Below are 9,545 nucleotides of genomic sequence, written 5' to 3'. Positions count from 1 at the left end.
AGAGTCTTCTCCCACACCACAGTTCAAAAGCATCAATTCTTTGGTACTCAGCTTTCTTTATGGTCCAACTGTCATACCCATACATGACTACTAGAAAAACCATAACTTTGACTAGACTGACCTTTGCTGGCAAAGTAACATCTCTGCTTTTTAATATGCTGTCAAGGTTGGTCATAACTTTTCTTCCAAGGAGCAAGTGTCCTTTAATTTCATGGCTGCAGTCACCATCTGCACTGATTTTAGGGCCCCCCCAAATAAAGTCTCTCACTGTTTCCCCATCTATTTGCCATGAAGTGATGGGATCAGATACCATAATCTTAGCTTTCTGGATGTTGAGTTTTAAACTAACTTTTTCACTCTCCTTTTTCACTTTCATCAAGAGGCTCTTTAGTTCTTCTTTGCTTTCTGCCACAAGGGTCATGTCATCTGCGTATCTGAGGTTACTGATATTTCTCCTGGCAATCTTGATTCCAGCTTATGCTTCCTCCAGCCCAGTGTTTCTCATGATGTTCTCTGCATATAAGTTAAATAAGCAGGGTGACAGTATACAGCCTTGATGTACTCCTTTTCCTATTTGGAACCAGTCTGTTGTTCCATGTCTGGTTCTGTTGCTTCCTGACCTGCATACAGATTTCTAAAGAAGCAGGTCAGGTGGTCTGGTATTCCCATCTCTTTCAGAATTTTCCACAGTTGATTGTGATCCACACAGTCAAAGGGTTTGGCATAGTCAATAAAGCAGAAATAGATGTTTTTCTGGAACTCTCTTGCTTTTTGATGATCCAATGGATGTTGGCAATTTGATCTCTGGTTCCTCTGTCTTTTCTAAAACCAGCTTGAACATCTGAAAGTTCACAGTTCACGTACTGTTGAAGCCTGGCTTGGAGAATTTTGAGCATTACTTTACTAGCGTGTGAGATGAGTGCAATTGTGCGATAGTTTGGGCATTTCTTGGCATTGCCTTTCTTTGGGATTGGAATGAAAACTGACATTTTCTAGTCCTGGGGCCACTTCTGAGTTTTCCAAATTTGCTAGCATATTGAGTGCAGCACTTTCACAGCATCTTCTTTTAGGATTTGAAATAGCTCCACTGGAATTCCATCACCTCCACTAGCTTTGTTCCTAGTGATGCTTCCTAAGGCCCACTTGATTTCACATTCCAAGATGTCTGGCTCTAGGTGAGTGATCACACCATCGTGATTATCTGGGAAGATCCTTTTTATACAGTTTTTCTGTGTAGTCTTGCCACCTCTTCTTAATATCTTCTTCTGTTAGGTCCATACCATTTCTGTCCTTTATTGCGCCTATCTTTGCATGAAGTATTCCCTTGGTATCTCTAATTTTCTTGAAGAGATCTCTAGTCTTTCCCATTCTATTGTTTTCCTCTATTTCTTTGCATTAATCACCGAGGAAGGCTTTCCTATCTCTCCTTACTATTCTTTGGAACTCTGCATTCAAATGGGTATCTCTTTCCTTTTCTCCTTTGCCTTTCACCTCTCTTCTTTTCACAGCTATTTGTAAGGCCTCCTCAGACAACCATTTTGCCTTTTTGCATTTCTTTTTCTTGGGGATGGTCTTTATTACTGCCTCCTGTACAATGTCATGAACTTCCATCCATAGTGCTTCAGGCACCCAAGAAGGACGGGTCATGGTGCAGAGTTCTGACAAAACATGGTCCGCTGGAGAAGGGAATGGCAAGCCACTTCAGTATTCTTGCCTTGAGAATCCCATGAACAGTATGAAAAGGCAAAAAAGATAGGACACTGAATGACGAACTCCCCAGGTCAATAGGTGCCCAATATGCTACTGGAGATCAGAGGAGAAATAACTCCAGAAAGAATGAATTGACGGAACCAAAGGAAAAACAACACCCAGTTGTGAATGTGACTGGTGATGGAAGTGAAGTCCGATGCTGTAAAGAGCAATATTGCATAGGAACCTTGAATGTTAGTTCCATGAATCAAGGCAAACTGCTGCTGCTGCTGCTAAATCACTTCAGTTGTGTCTGACTCTGTGATCCCATGGATGACAGTCCACCAGTCTCCTCAGTCCCTGGGATTCTCCAGGCAAGAACACTGGAGTGGGTTGCCATTTCCTTCTCCAATGCATGAAAATGAAAAGTGAAAGTGAAGTTGCTCAGTCATGTCTGACTCTTCGTGACCCCATGGACTGTAGCCTACCAGGCTCCTTCATCCATGGGATTTTCCAGGCAAGAATACTGGAGTGGGTTGCCATTTCCTTCTCCCAAACTGGAAGTAGTCAAACAGGAGATGGCAAGAGTGAACATGAATATTTTAGGAATCAGTGAACTAAAATGGACTGGAATGGGTGAGTTTAACTCAGATGACCATTATATCTACTAATGTGGGCAAGAATCCCTTAGAAGAAATGGAGTAGCTCTCACAGTCAACAAGAGTCTGAAATGCATTACTTGGATGCAATCTCAAAAATGACAGAATGACCTTTGTTTGTTTCCAAGGCAAACCATTCAATATCACAGTAATGTAAGTCTATGGCCCTAACAGTAATGCTGAAGAAGCTGAACAGTTCTGTGAAGACTACAAGACTTTCTAGAATTAACACCTCAAAAAGATGTTTTCATTATAGGGGACTGGAATGCAAAAGTAGGAAGTCAAGAAATAGCTGGAGTAACAGGCAAGTTTGGCCTTGGAATACAGAACGAAACAGGGCAAAATCTAACAGAGTTTTGCCGAGAGAACACACTGGTCATAGCAAACACCCTCTTCCAACAACACAAGAGAAGACTCTACACATGGATATCACCAGACGGTCAATACTGAAATCAGATTGATTAAATTCTTTGCAGCCAAAGATGGAGAAGCTCTATACAGTCAGCAAAAACAAGACCGGAAACTGACCGTGGCTTAGATCATGAACTCCTTATTACCAAATTCAGACTTAAATTGAAGAAAGTAGGGAAAACCACTAGACCATTCAGGTATGACCTAAATCAAATCCTTTATGTTATACAGTGGAAGTGACAAATAGATTCACTTATATGTATATATCTATTCTCTTTCAAATTCTTTTCCTTTATAAGTAATTGCAAGATATTGAATACAGTTCTTTGTGCTATTCAGTAGGTCCCTGTTGATTATCTGTTTTATACATAGTAGTGGGTATTGAAGGCAGAAGGAGAAGTTAACAGAGGATGAGGTGGTTGGATGGCATCACTGACTTGACGGACATGAGTTTGAACAAGCTCTGAGAGTTGGTGATGGACAGGGAAGCCTGTTGTGCTGCAGTCCATGGGGTTGCAAAGAGTCAGACACGACTGCTTGACTGAAATGAACTGGACACCATTGATTGACTGAACTGAATTGGACACCACATCTTTTTTATCCATGCTTCTGTCAAGGATATTTAGGCTCTTCCTACGTCTTGTTTACTATGAATAGTGCTGCTATGAACATCAGGGTGCGTATTTCTTTACAAATTATAGTTTTCTTTGGATATACGCTCTGGAGTGGGATTGCGGGACCATTTTTATTTTTATTTTTCTATTTTTATTTTTATTCTATTTTTATTTTTCTAAGGAAACTCCATAAATGGTTTTAGTTTTCTAAGGAACCAAATACATGTTTTCCGTAGTGCCTGTGCCAACCTATATTCCCACCAATGGTGCTGGAAGTTTCCCTTGTCTCCACATTCTCTCCAGCCTTTATTATTTGCAGACTTTTTAATGATAGCCATTAAAAAGTGACCAGTGTGACTGGTGTGAGGTGGTACCTCACTATAGTCTTGAAATGCATTTTTCTTAACTAACATGCCTCTTAGTTGTCAAGAATTACTGTGGCTTTTCATTTTCACATTTTTCCTAGAAAATGTTGTTCAACTCTGTATTGGGATTTTTTTCTCCTTGAACCCTCTTTGATCGGAATAGCGTTTGATTGATCCTGTGTGGTCTGGCTTTCAAGAGACTTGGAGGAAGTTGGGATAGTCCTCGCAGTTAAGTTTGTGAAACCACACGCCTAGCTCATCTCTTACTAGCTGAGCTGACTGGGTTACTTTCTCTCTCTGGGACTTGAATTCCTCATCTGCAAGACCAGATCTCTCAAGGGATGTTTGAGGAGACCGAAAAGTCTATTTTATGTGAATCACTTAGAACATTCAGTTAGGGTTAGCTTTTGTTATCGTACTCCTGTTGTACTTTGAGTGGAAACAAAGTTGACTTTCATTTCATTGGGAAAGAGACTGAAACTAAATTCAGTAGGACTGAAACTGAAAGTAAATTACCAAGCCTGTCACGTGTGCATGAAGAAATAAAAGCCAAATCTGTTTCCATTTCAAATCAAATATTGAGTAATGTAACAGAAGTTAACAGTACAGGCTTTTGAAGCCAAGCATTTAGAGGTCTGAATCTCAGTTCAATCAGTATTGTTTAGTTCAGGGTAACTTTCTTTACCTGCCTGATATAGTTAACGCATCTGGGAAATATGGGTGTTAATGTCTGTCTCACCCAGAGCATTTTAAGGATTAAATGACGTGATGTTTATTAAGCACAGAAGAAAGAGCTAGAGAGAATCAATTAGAAATATCTAGCACATTTAACATGACTGAGCGACTTCACTTTCACTTTTCACTTTCATGCATTGGAGAAGGAAATGGCAACCCACTCCAGTGTTCTTGCCTGGAGAATCCCAGGGACAGCAGAGCCTGTTGGGCTGCTGTCTATGGGGTCGCACAGAGTCGGACACAACTGAAGCGACTTAGCAGCAGCAGCAGCAGCAGCACATTTAACATTGTGTACCAAGGACTGGGTTATATTTTGAAGGCACTAACTTACCTTGCTGTTTCATTGTAAAGTCATATTTGACTCTTGCAATCCCGTGGACTACAGCCCACCAGGCTCCACTGTCCATGGGATTTTCCAGGCAGGAATACTGTAGTGGGGAGCCATTTCCTCCTCCAAGGATCTTCCCAGCCCAGGGATCAAACCCACTTCTCCTACATTGGCAGGCAAATTCTTTACCTCTAAGCCAATTTATCTTGCAGCTGGTAAAACCTATGTCACCTAGGGAGTGAGGGTTTGAACAGGGACTTAAACAGTTACAATACTGCTCAATAATTGATAATTACTATCAAATTATTTTATGATTTCTTCTTTAGTCTGTCTTTAGTTTCTCTTATTCATTCATCTGCTCGTTCAATCATTCATTCAGGGATTCATAATTCATTCAAGAATCGTTCAGGGATTCTTTACTTCTTTCCTTTCTTCTTCTTCTTTTTAATTTCATCTATGTTATTTTTGGCTGTGCTGGGTCTTCGTTGCTGCATGCAGGCTTTTTCTAGTTGTGGCGAGCGGGGCGGTGGCTACTCTCTAGTTGCTGTGTGTGGGCTTTTCATTGCAGTAGCTTCTTCTGTTGCAGAGCACGGATTCTCGGCGCACGGGCTTAGTTGCTCCACAGCATGTGTGATGTTCGCAGACATCAAACCTGAGAGATCAAACCCGAGAGATCAAACCCGTGTCCCCTGCATCGGCAGGCAGATTCTAAACGCCACTGAGTAACAGCCAAATGCCACCGCCGTTTTTCTTTAGCCAGGCATTTTTCCTTTGAACACCTGCACATCCCGAAGGTACCCCCTGCTCCTGGATGTGGATCATCCCTGAAGCAACATCAAACAGCGACTGCCACACATTAGACTATGGAATCCATCTAGCTACTTGCTGTCTTCATATTATTTCTCTGGTAAATCTTGTGTTAAGCATCTTCTGGATAAAGAAAAGTGCACAATTCACATATGTGCAGCTGAATAAATTTTGGGTGCTATGAACACATGTGTGTAACAACCAACTTGATCAAGAGAGAGAACTTTCCCCAGACTTTCAGATGCCCAGGACCTCCCCCTCAGGGTCCTAAACCCTACCTCTGCCCTGAAGATAACCGTGTCCTATTTTCTAAGACCACACCCTAGGTTTGCCTGCTTTTGAAGTTGTTATGAATGAAATCACACCATGTGTACTTTTTTCTGTATAGTTTCTTTCACTTGAGGTTATCTTTGTAGATTTATCCCTTTTGTTGTGTCTAGAGTACTCTGTTCATTTTCATTGCCTTCTAGGATTCCATCGCTCAGATTTACCACAATCCATTTAATATATCACAAGCCACATCATCATTATGAGGAGTGTTTGGACTGTTTTTTTATTATGCTACGAATTTTCTTGTACTTGTCTTTCGGTCGACATCAGTAAACGTGTGTGATGGGTAAACACCCAGGAGTGGGATCATTGGTTCAGGCAATTGAGCATGTTTCCCTTTAGTACCTACTTCCATGGAGTTTTCCAGAGTGCTGGACCTATTTACACTCCAACCAGAATAATAGAAGGTTTCCATTGTTCCTCATCTTCCTTCTCAGTTGGTATTGTCATTATAAAAGTTTTGTTTTGTCTGGTTTAATGTTAGCCATCAGTGGGTGTGGGGTGGTGTCTCATTGTGGTTTTACTCTCCAGTTTCCTGATGACTAATGATGTTAAGCATCTTTTTAATATGTTTATTTGGAGAAGGAAATGGCAACCCACTCCAGTATTCTTGCCTGGGAAATCCCATGGTCAGAGGAGCCTGGTGGGCTCCAGTCCATGGGGTCACAAAAGAGTCGGATATGACTTTGCAACTAAATAACAACAAGAACATGTTTGTTAGCTGTTTGGTTATTCTCTTTTGTGAGGTGCCTGTTCAAATTCCTAGCCCTTTTTTTGTGTTAGATTTTCTGCATTTTTATTATTGATTTGTAGGAAGTCATTGTGTACCATGTGCTTTCTTGATTATATGCATTGAAATCTTATTTAACTCTTTGTTGTTCCTGTTCACTGATTTACTGGTTGTAATTTAGTTCATCTGATGAGTGTCATTTCACTAATTTTCAGAGCCATATTTGTGCATGTGAGTATTTCAGTAAATAAAATGGAACATGAAAGTGCTTCAGAATAAGAATTCTTGAACTTTTAATCCTCTGTGTGTGTGTGTGTATGTGTGTGTGTGTGTTGGATTGTGTTTTAGGAGTCTTAGGACCACCCACATGTTTGCTAATTGGCTATAAGGACTTGCAGGTCTTTCGAGCAGATCACACTCACAGCTGAGGTTTATTCCAGGGAAGAGGTGTGGAGCAAGGACAACAAAGAAAAGAGGGACATTGGAGGAGTTTGGAGAGGTGGGCGCAGCTTCTGAGTCTTTTCCTTCTGGGCTGCACAGCTAGACGTCCTTTTCCTCCACCCCCGAGACAGGTGTGAGAAAGCAGGTCAGGGATGCCTGAGGAGTCTCAGGTCTGCTGTTATGTTGCTGAGCCCAGTTCAAGCTCGCTCTGCTCACTGCACAACAGGCCAGCAAGTTGAGAGATGAGGTGGCATATTGAAAGAAATAATGTCTCAAAACAACCACCTTTTCAGGGACTGGATGCCACTTTTGTTTATAGAACAGAGAGCAGGAGGAGAGGAGAAAGGCAAGTAAAAAGGCCACTAATCTTACAAATATCCCTAGAATGCCAGCCTCAGAGAAAATGTGTATATTTCTCTTTTCTTACAGCCATCCACAGATGGACAGGGTCAGGGTGTTTCCCTGAACAAAGGCACTTCGGTTTAACATTCAGGCAGAGGGGCAGAGTTCTCCGAGGGAGGCCATTATGGATGGACAGTGTTGATTTAGTGAACAAAAGCAACAGGAAGGATCTGACATGTCGTCAGATTTTTTACAGTTGCACGGTGCTGGGCTGGACCTGTAGACACATTCTTCTGTGTTCATCCTTAGCCACCAATCTCAGGACCCCACCTGTGAATGAGGCGCCAGTCTTGATGGTTGTGCAAAGACACTCAGACAAGCTGGTGTGGCATATTCTTTGTTTCAGGCACACACACAGAGCCATCAGTGATTGATAACAGAAGCAAGAAACTTTTTTAAAGTTTCTAAGTTAATTTGTATTTTATCCATCATAGAAGCATAAAATACCACTTTTAAAAATCCTCAATTTTATATTGGACTATAGTTGATTAACGATGCTGTGTTAGTTTCAGGTGTACAACAAAGTGATGCAGTTATACGCACACATGGATTAATATATCTATTCTTTTTCAAATTCTTTTCCCATTTAGGTTATTACAGAATACTGAGAAGAGTTGAGGGCATATTTCTAGGATTTGGGCAGTATCAATCATGGTTCTAGACTTCCCTGGAAAGATGCCAGAAGTAAGTATCTGCCTTCACTGTGTTAACTTTCTTCTCACAGAGAGCTATCTAAACTGTCCTTCTTAGTGGGAAAATCAACTCCACAATATAATAGCATGCTCTTTGAGGCCAGAAGCCCACAAATGTGCCCCAAAGCACTTTTATGAACCAGAAACTAATGGCTTATGTAGTAGAGGGTTTACCTGTTGACAAAGCAACTACCTATAAACCTGGCCCAGTGTTTCTCAGAACCTTTAGCTACTTTTCTGGGATTGGGATTATAGAAGCACCACTCTTTCTTGGATTTATTTTGATATATTTTATTTTCCCAGTTCATTATTTATTTTGTGGCATTTGGATTTATTGATGTAGGATTGTATGTGTCTTTTTTGTGTCCTTTGTAGTCTATAGATCTTGCCTCTCTTGTGTTACTATTAATATTATGCTGATTTCATTTTCTTTTTATGCACTTTACCTAAAAGCAAATCTGTTTAAAGAGGTTTTCAAGAACCAATTTGTTCTTCAAAATAAAAGCTGTTTTTTCATTTATTAATTATTATTAATAATTACTGCATTTATGTTAGTTAATTCTCTCTGCTTTTCCCCCTATTAACAGAATGACTAGAATATTTAATGTTTTCTTGATTGATGCTGTGTTGAAGACTCTGGCTTTTTATTTTTTTCTGATTTATACATCTCATAAAATTTTATTTCTTATTCATTATTCTTTTTTGTTTTTTAAATTATGAAAGTATAACACATTTACAAGAGGCTTGGAAAATACAGAACAAAGGTACATTTAGTTCCATTATATATTACAATTATTAACTGGATAAATTAAGATTTGTAGTTGGAGTTTCAATATCAAACTGTCAAAAATTGACAATAGAATGATATACAGAAATGTAGGATATAGCAGACCTGAAAAACACCATGAACCAATTCAACATAATTAAGATTTATACAATTTTCACACAACAGTAAGATACAAATTCTATTCCGGTTCCCATAAACTGCTGCTGCTGCTGCTAAGTCGCTTCAGTCGTGTCTGACTCTGTGGGACCCCATAGACGGCAGTCCACCAGGCTTCCCCGTCCCTGGGATTCTCCAGGCAAGAACACTGGAGTGGGTTGCCATTTCCTTCTCCGTAAACTAGGAGACACTAAAACCTATCTAGGGACATAAAACAAGGTGCAAAAAATTCATGGTCTAAAGATCTTGAAATCACAGAAGAAGTCATAAAATCATCTGACTAAATGAGTAAGGCCACGCTATTCATTTATTCTGGAGTAGCAAATGGCAACCCACTCCAGTATTCCCACCCAGAGAATCCCATGGACAGAGAGATTGAGAGAGAGAGAATCCCATGGA

General features: G+C 40.3%; 1 long non-coding RNA gene across 1 annotated transcript in view; it reads left to right on the top strand.

Annotated features, from left to right (window-relative positions):
* The window catches only part of LOC138435453 (uncharacterized), a 41,544-nt gene that overhangs the window by 31,050 nt on the left and 949 nt on the right, over window positions 1–9,545 (top strand). Inside the window, exon 2 of the long non-coding RNA XR_011255109.1 lies at window positions 8,102–8,195. This is a non-coding gene — a long non-coding RNA (uncharacterized lncRNA). The remainder of the gene's footprint in view (window positions 1–8,101; window positions 8,196–9,545) is intronic.

The sequence above is a fragment of the Ovis canadensis genome, chromosome 3 (genome assembly GCF_042477335.2).
Source record: "Ovis canadensis isolate MfBH-ARS-UI-01 breed Bighorn chromosome 3, ARS-UI_OviCan_v2, whole genome shotgun sequence".
In the NCBI taxonomy this organism is placed as follows: Eukaryota; Metazoa; Chordata; class Mammalia; order Artiodactyla; family Bovidae; genus Ovis; species Ovis canadensis.
The sequence above is the reverse complement of the archived record's forward strand: the minus strand, read 5'-3'. Positions and strand labels throughout refer to the sequence as shown.